This window comes from Saccopteryx bilineata, chromosome X (assembly GCF_036850765.1).
Source record: "Saccopteryx bilineata isolate mSacBil1 chromosome X, mSacBil1_pri_phased_curated, whole genome shotgun sequence".
NCBI lineage: Eukaryota > Metazoa > Chordata > Mammalia > Chiroptera > Emballonuridae > Saccopteryx > Saccopteryx bilineata.
This window is the reverse complement of record NC_089502.1, coordinates 22181854-22190464: the sequence shown is the minus strand read 5'-3', so window position 1 is coordinate 22190464 and position 8611 is coordinate 22181854. Positions and strand designations below refer to the sequence as shown.

The 8611-nt window shown below is 36.5% G+C and overlaps 1 pseudogene; it reads right to left on the bottom strand.

The window, feature by feature from the left end:
* Positions 1 to 5415: 5415 nt before the first annotated feature.
* Positions 5416 to 6300, bottom strand: LOC136317211 (ferritin light chain-like; annotated as a pseudogene).
* Positions 6301 to 8611: the final 2311 nt, after the last annotated feature.

Sequence of the window (8611 nt, the reverse complement as noted above, 5' to 3'; positions counted from 1 at the left end):
TGTTTTCTGTATTCGAACTAAATGTTATTTATTGACTGCTTACTCTACTCAGAGTCCTGTGATAGGTAATAGGAAACCAAAATGTAATTATAGGCAGGCTCTGAGTTATGAACAAGATAAATTCTGTAAGGTGATAATTAAGTTGAATTTGTATGTAAGTTGGAATAGGAACATTAACATATTAAATGCAACTTAGACAGATGTTTGTCTTAACATACTATTTATTTTTAACTTTTTGTACATGTAAATACTTAAAGATTTTCAAGTGCGACCTTAAACAATCTTGGATAATGTAGAAGATGGTGGGCTTGTTAGAGAAGATGGGACTGGGGTTAGAGAGTCAGGGTTTGGTTTTGCTGCTGGAGTCAGTTTCTTGAAGTAGGCTTCAAGGGAGGTTTGTCCAGGGCTTTCCTCTTTCTCATCATAAGTGGCCCTGTAGCATCTCAGGCCTTTCGTAACTGTACAGTAAACTCTGATGAACCAGTCTGTATCAGGATCTTGCTCCTCGAACTTTGCATTCTTACTTCAATGAGATGAAAAGCATCAATTAACTCTTTTGTGGAAAACTTTTCAGTTCTGGAGTTTCTAGATCCCTGTTTTAATCCCTGAAAGCTATCATCTACTGCTGTAGTTCCATTAGGTCTTCATTGGTTAGGTATTTGCCATGTGGGTTGAGTATCTCTATGATATCATTGTGACTGATGTCCAATTGCAGTTGATTACTAATAAGCTGTTGGCACTTCATTCATAAGTATGAGTAGTATGTAAGTTGGATGTTTGTAAATTGGGCTCTTACTGTATATGATCTTTTTTACTAAAACACATATTTTCATGGTCACAGAATACTCTATTTCAATGTTAGTTAGTCCCCTTATACAATTGTGTTGCTGGATCACAAGAAGGACTTTCTGTGAGAGATTATGTATGGCACATTTAAACATATCATAAGTATCAGAAAAGAAGAAACAAATGCAAAACTCTAATGTAGTCCTTTTCAATTATCTTTTTAACTAAAAAATGCATTTTACACTAAGGACTATATATATTGCAATATATATGTGTGTGTATATATATGTATGTATGTATACACACATATGAACATAAACATACATATATAGTCATATGTATTTATATAATGTCAAAACAAATATTTAAAAATATAATATTTACCCTCATTGCTGTGCATTTTAAACTTATTTATTTATTAAACATATTTATTTAAAAATTTTCTTTGGTGACAACTAAATTGCTTTTCTGATCTACTAATGGTATATGACTGTTCTAAGGTAGAATTTCTGATGATGGTGGCTCTGCCACACCACCTTTATTCTTGAAGTAGGGACACATATACTAAGAGGTAGCAGAGCTATTGTATATTTACAGTCTAAGCACAGTGAGGATTTACATCCTTCCATGTCATCTAGGCCACCATCTGCTCTATGTGATCTAAGATATGGTGCTTTGTAGATTAGGGCACTCCAAGGAGAACATTTATTTGTCTAGACTATTTTAGACAAGGATAGATGTGAGCAGAATGTTGGGGGCAAGGATACAACTGAACATTTATAAAGTGCCTTTATGTAACAAGCACTGTTTATGGTAATACACAATTTCCATTAATTATAGTTAAATTTGACCTCCAACAAGAAGTGAGGACCAGAGTTTATAGTAATCTGCTCTAGGTCATTAGAATTCTTTATCTAGGGAACCTGAATTTAGGCCTAGCATGTTCTGATTGCAAAGCCCATGTGCATTCCAGCATTCTGCATTAACTTCCACTTCAAAATCTGACTTGGTTTTATGCATTTGAAGTGTACCTTTCTTCCCACCCAATTCATAGAACTACAATTGCCTTTCTGGCATCATTTCTCCTTTAGAATACAAATTGTTTTATTTTTAATCCATTTTGTATTCCTTATTTGAGACTTAGACTTGTATAGTGGTTAACAGCCTGGAAACTCTGGAGACTCTGGAACCAGACATCCTGGGTCTGTATTTTTGACCTTCCACTTTGTCAGCTGTATAAACTTGGAAAGTTATTTAATCTCTTAGTGCCCAAATTTTATCATCTGTAAAAAGAAGATAATAGTAGTTAGCTCACTTATTTTGTGTGAAGATTAAAATGAGTGAACAAGGTAAAGGACTTAGATATTTGGCTTGTACCTAGAGTTATATAAGTATTAGTTATTATAAATGTCCTACGTGCTTATGTACAGGGTTCCTTCTGTTTTACAAGAATAGCCAGAAACCTCTGTGTTATGCTGTGTGAGAGACTGGAAGGCCCAACTGGAAGAAAGCAGTCTCTTATAATGCACTTTCATGGTGTTCCTTCTTATTTGGGTATGAAATTCTAACCATTAGAGTCAGTAATGGGAAACAGAATGATAAGGAGAGGGCTCTATCACCAGAAGAAGTAAGGACCTAACTCAGGGTACCAGGAAACTAATCTCTTGTTCTCTGACATTAAACCAGACTTAAATATATCTGATTAAACTGGGGACGAGTATAAGATGGAGAGGCCTAGCAGAAGGAATTTGATTCTCTGCCTCGAGCCCTTATTCAACCACAGGGCTATTTGCATCCTCTGCTCCTACACGTCTAGTGAGAAAATGGACACTTTCCCTCACCCTTGTGCATATATCCTGGATCACTTGCTGAGCTCTAATCAAAGTTAATGTCCAAGTAGTCAATTTGACCCGTGTAATTGAGATTTGACTATATTATTCCCATTTTAGATATGAGGAAGATAAAAAAAAGTTAAATTATTTACCTCATATCCGAGTTTCTCCACCTGAGCATTACTAACATTTTGGTCCAGATAATTCTTTGTTTTAGGGGGTTATCCTGTGCACTGTAGGATGTTTAACAGCATCCTTAGTGTCTCCCCAGTAATTGCTCATTGCACTCACCACTAAAATAACCAAAATTATCTCTAGACATTGCCAAATGTCTGGGCTTAATTAAGGATGGGAGTTAGTGTATAAAATTACTTCTTATTGATTACCACTACCTTTGGTCATAAGCTTAAGCTTATACGGTGGGAAACTAGAATTCAAACACACATCTATCTGATTCAGAATCCCATGATTTTCAACATAATGTGAAACTGTCCTTATAGAATGTGACATAAATAAGCCATGAATGGTAAGTAGAATGAAATGGTGCATGTTATGGGACATCTGGTCTGTATGCCAATCTTTACCTAACTCACAATTATTGGAAAACTCATCATAAATGGCTTCTTAACTTTGAAGTTCACAGGGCTATGTGAAATTAGTGTAAGGACTTGAATCTCTTTCTGAATTGAATTAAAGGAGCTTCCAGAGTGGCTACACAAATGTTCAGGTGAGAGAAGAAAAGCTGCAGGACATTTGTCTCTTTGACATTTGTTCCAACTACCCAAAATATTTGAAGTAATTCTGCAGAGTTTTGACGTGGACCAAGATACTTGTACTCACCCAGTCTACTCAGTGTTTACTCATAGTGACAGTACTGGAAGAACTGAACAGACAACTTTCAATTTATTTGAAAATGGTAAGTATCTGAGATTCTCCAGTTAATATGCTTAGTTACCAGATATAGTTGTATTCGAAATCCCTTTCCAGTCCTTCAGAAATACTAAAAACAAAACAAAAAAAAGGAAGACAAATTTTGGAGCCTGGAACTCTGCATCTAGCATCTTCCACATGATTTACTGCTTATAGTGCATAATACAAATAATGGCCATGCCAGCGTGTGAAAGCTTAAAATACATTCTAATAAAGATCACATTGTGAGCATTGCCAAGGCAGAATAAAATGCAATCAGGATTCAAATGTGGCTAAAATAATAGCTTTTTGGATTCAAGTACACTGAGTAATGACAGAGGCCCTTATGAAATGCTGTTGTAAGGTCATCAGTATTTTTCTTGTGGAACACTTTGTACTAAAATCAATAAAAGAGGACTAATAAACTAAGAAGAGAATGCCTTAGTGTATAAAATTAACATGGCTCAGGTGAAGTGTTTTAATTACATATGATCTATGTTCCAAGATTGACAGGTTATCAGCATAACATTTTGAAACATGCATATTCCAAATATCTCTGAAGTATTTACCCTTCACAGCAGATTCGCTTGCTTTTCTCGTGTCTGCATATAAATGTAACCTTTGTGCTTATTATATACTCAGTTTTTTTTTTTTGGAAGAGCCAAAATTAGCTTTAAAGATGTAACTCATATCATTTGAAGAGAAAAAAGTGCCTAAACTTAAAAAGAATGTTAGAGCAACTTATAAGCATTCCTGATTTCAATTTCATAATGTAAGACAGTAATTAAATAAATACATGTCTACAAAGGCTGACATATTTAAAAGACTGGGTCACAATAATTAGTGATAGAAGTACATGGTAAATGTTCTCTATTACTACATTTTACCTGAACACAAAACAGTAATGAGCACAAGAAAATAAAGCCTGTTTTGTGTGTACCTTACATCTTATCTATACCCTCTCTTTTTTGTGGTTAAAGTTGTTAGAGATCAAGCAGAAACTTGTATGTATTCATGAAAACACCTACCAAGGTAACCACCCTTTGCCAAGAATTAATTGAAATTGATAAAACTGTTCACTGTTGCTTTTTTCAAATAACAGTTTAATGTTACTAATTTAGAAAGAAAAAATGTTCATGATGAAATTTCAGCATAATAACAAGACATTAACTGTATCTCTACTAACCAGCTATATCCCCATTTTTACCATTGTGTAGCACAAAGAGGAAAAGCTAGGGGACTGATAGGTAGATGGTAACCCTGGTTTATATCTGTTTATACTTTTATTCTGCTTCCATCATTGTGACATAAGGTTTGGTAAATACAAAAGGAGGAATATAGCTAAAAGAAATAAATGGAATACTGAATAAACAAAACGCTTGTTAGAACCTGTTTATAAAAATAATATAATAGGTTTGGCCTGTTATGGAATAGTAAGAAGAATGTTAGAACAAGAACCAAGAGCTCTAGATTCTAGCCATAGTCACTAATTAGCTATGTGATTGTAAACAGTTCATTTTTTTTTGTGACTCCTTTTCTTCATCTTTAAACTGAAGCATCAAATTAGATGATCTAGGTCCAAGATTCCTTCCCCTCAAACGTCGAGTATTTTAGGGAATTCAACTCATATAGGAAGACAGGTCTTGGCCATAGCCAGCTAGGTACTACTCTATTATCATCCCTTGTGAAATTACTACTAGAGTTTACGTTCATTTTTCTTTTCTTCCCCTCTGAAAAAGTTTATTGTTTCTGTTTGGTCCAGTGCTTAGAAAAGAGTTCCTGGGTGATTAAAAGGATGTCTAGTGATTTCAGGGAGAGGCTCAAGCAAAAGCCAGACATCGAGGAAATGTGGAAGGTCCCCTCAAATACCTCTGGACTCTAAAGGTTCCTAGTTATGCTTCAGAGTGAGCTTTTTAAAGCGATACTCACCCAGCCCAGCCTGAGGGCTAGCCAGCCTGGGGAGGTTGGTCAGGTGGTCACTCATCTTCTTTTTTTCTTTTTCTTTTTTTTCTTTTATATCAAAGGAGGGGAGATAGTGAGGCAGACATGCACAGGTGCCCTGACTGGGATCCACCTAGAAATCTGCAATGCTCAAACCAACTGAGTTATCTTTAGCACCAGAGGCAAATGCTCAGACCAACCAAGCTATCCTCAGTGCCTGGGGCCAACAATTGAACCAGTCAAGCCACTGGCTGTGATAGGGGAAGAATGAGAGAAAGGGGAGAAGAAGGGGAAAAGAAGCAGATAGTTGCTTCTGTGTGTCCTGACTGGGAATCAAACCCAGGACTTCCACATTCTGGGCCAATGCTCTATCCACTGAGCCAACCTGCGAGGGCAACACCCATCTCCTTGATGAGTTTCATTTGTTTTTCCAGGAAGTGGCTCTCCAAGAAGTAACAGAGATAAAGGTATGCGTGGGTAAAACCCAGCACATGCAGTTCCAAAAGGGCCTGGATCAGGCTTTTTCTCTCAGCCATGGTGGTTCTCATTATGTTCTGAGTTTTACCCCACTCATCTTGGGAAGGCTTCAGCATGTCTTGGAAAAGGACATAGCCACCGTGCTGGTTTTGCATCTTTAAGAGACTCTTGGCTCCCTTTTGCTTCTCCTTGGCCAACTTGTGGAAGAAATGGCCCATGCCCTCTCAGCCACATATTGTGGTTGAAATAAAAATACAGAGAGGTATGTATAGGAGCACTGCAGATGCAGATTGACTGGGTGGTTGACAGTAGCCTCCACCTCAGTAGAATAATTGCAACAAAGTTGTGAGCTCATGGTTCTTGGCAATAGGAGTTGAGGTAAAAAAAAAAAAAAAAAAAAAAAAAAAAAAAAAAAAGTTGGAGGATGGTCAGAGGCTGGAAGAAGTGGGGGGGGGGTCCCCTGGGTCTGTTCCAACCAAACATTGTTGACGTACGAGACAGTTCCAGGAGACTATTAAGGGTACTAAATGAATTCTTTTAAAATTAACCCAGTGTAGATGAAATATAAACTATTTCATTATTCAACATGATGCTCTTTAGTAAAAAGCTAAGTATAGCAGTTCTGGCAACATGACATCTTAGAGTAGGGCACATGCTCTTTTTTTTGCTGGTTTATAAATGAGCCAAAGATGGCCTCTACATATTAGCCCCTAAATTGTTTATTTCTATACATTGGCTGAGATCCCTTAGCTCAAATGCCCTCTGGCACCAAATTCAAATTTGTATGCATCCAATTGTTTGTAAACATACCCTAAATAAGCAGATTTTTAGCCATTTAGAGTTTGCCTGCTTTGTATACCCTGTGGAACTGCAAGATATCTGTTAGCCATTGATAAGCTAAACCCTGTCGCTATAAAATCTCCCAGAAACTGCTGCTTCTCAGAGTTCAGACCAGAGACTGCCTTCAGTGCTGCTATGGTACATCAGCTAGACACATGAGCCCCATCTATAATTCCTCTTCCCCCTGGAGTTCCCTTGTTCTCATCCTCATCTGGATGGTAGCCAGTGCACTAGCACCAAAGTGTTTGGACAATTTTATGCTGTAAGGGACTTGCCTTCATGCAAGTCAATGTATCTGTTATCAAAATAAAACTTTCATATGCAACTGCCATTTGTGAGAATTATAAACACCTGAAAAAAGTAATGTCTAAAAAATAAAGATCCAAAGAAGAAACCATTATGGAGATTATTAAATACACTAAAATCACCAGAAATAAAAACTTGTAAAATGTAGAAAAAGCAGTATTTAGAAAGACATTTATAACCTAAAATAAATGTACTTAAAAAGAGTAAAAATTGAAGTAAGCATTCACTCTGAAAAGTTAAATAATGAACGTTACTATAAAGCCAAAATAAGAAAATAAAAATTTTAAATGGAAAAGCAGATATTCAAAGAGAAAGAAACAATAGAGGAGAAAAAAGCTGAAATACTAAATATTTGAAATAATAACATATAGGTACTTTAGGCAATATTATTGAACAAATAGAAGGCCAATAAAATAGTATTAACGTGAAAAGGGACGGGTATATTGCTTTGGTAGGACCTTTTTTTTTTCTTTAGGGAGAGATAGACAGAGACAGGAAGGGAGAAAGATGAGGATCATCAATTCATAGTTGTGGCACTTTAGTTGTTCATTAATTGTTTCTCATTAGCCAAGCCAGTGACTCCTTGCTCAAGGCAGTGACCTTGGGCTTTAAGCAAGCGACCACAGTGTTATGATGGTGATCCCATGCTCAAGCTGGCAATTCTGCACTCAAGCTGGTGGGCTTATGCTGAAGATGGATGAGCTTGTGCTCAGGCTGGCAACCTTAGGGTTTTGAACCTCAGTGTCCCAAGTTGATGCTCTATCCAGTGTGCTACGACTGGTCAGGCAACTTTGGAAGGAAATTTTAAAGATATAACAGAATATTATGAAGAGTTCTTCAACAAAATAAATCCAAAATGGGGTGGAAAAATTTTCAGATAAATAAACATTAACAAAATTAAATCAATTTACTCAATTACTAAGAATAGTTCTATAACTATTAAATATATATGAAGTCTCTGAATTACAAACAAGATAGGTTTTGTAAGTTTGTTCTTAAGTTGAATTTGTATGTAAGTTGGAACAGGATCATTAACCTATTAAATGCAACTTAGAGAGATGTTTGTCTTAAGTTATTCATTTTTACCTTTCTGGGCATGGAAATACTTAATAATTTTCAGGAACAACCTTAAATAATCTTGGATAGTGCAGAAGATGGTGGACTTGTTGGAGAGGATGGGACTGGGGTTAGAGAGTCAGGGTTTGATTCTGCTGCTTGAGTCAGTTTCTTAAAGTTGGCACCGAGGGAGGTTTGCCCAGAGCTTTCCTCGTTCTCATCATAAATGGCCCTGCAGTATCTCAAGCGTTTGGTAACTGTATGGTAAACCCTGGTGAACCTCTCTGTATCACGATCTTGCTCCTCTAACTGCCATTCCTGCTTTAATGAGACAAAAAGTATCAGCTAACTTTTTTGTAGAAAACTTTTTTCAGTTCTGGAGTTTCTAGGTCCCTGCTTTCTTCCCTGAATGCTATCATCCACTGCTCTAGTTCCTTAAGTTCTTCAGTGGTTCAGTTTTTGCC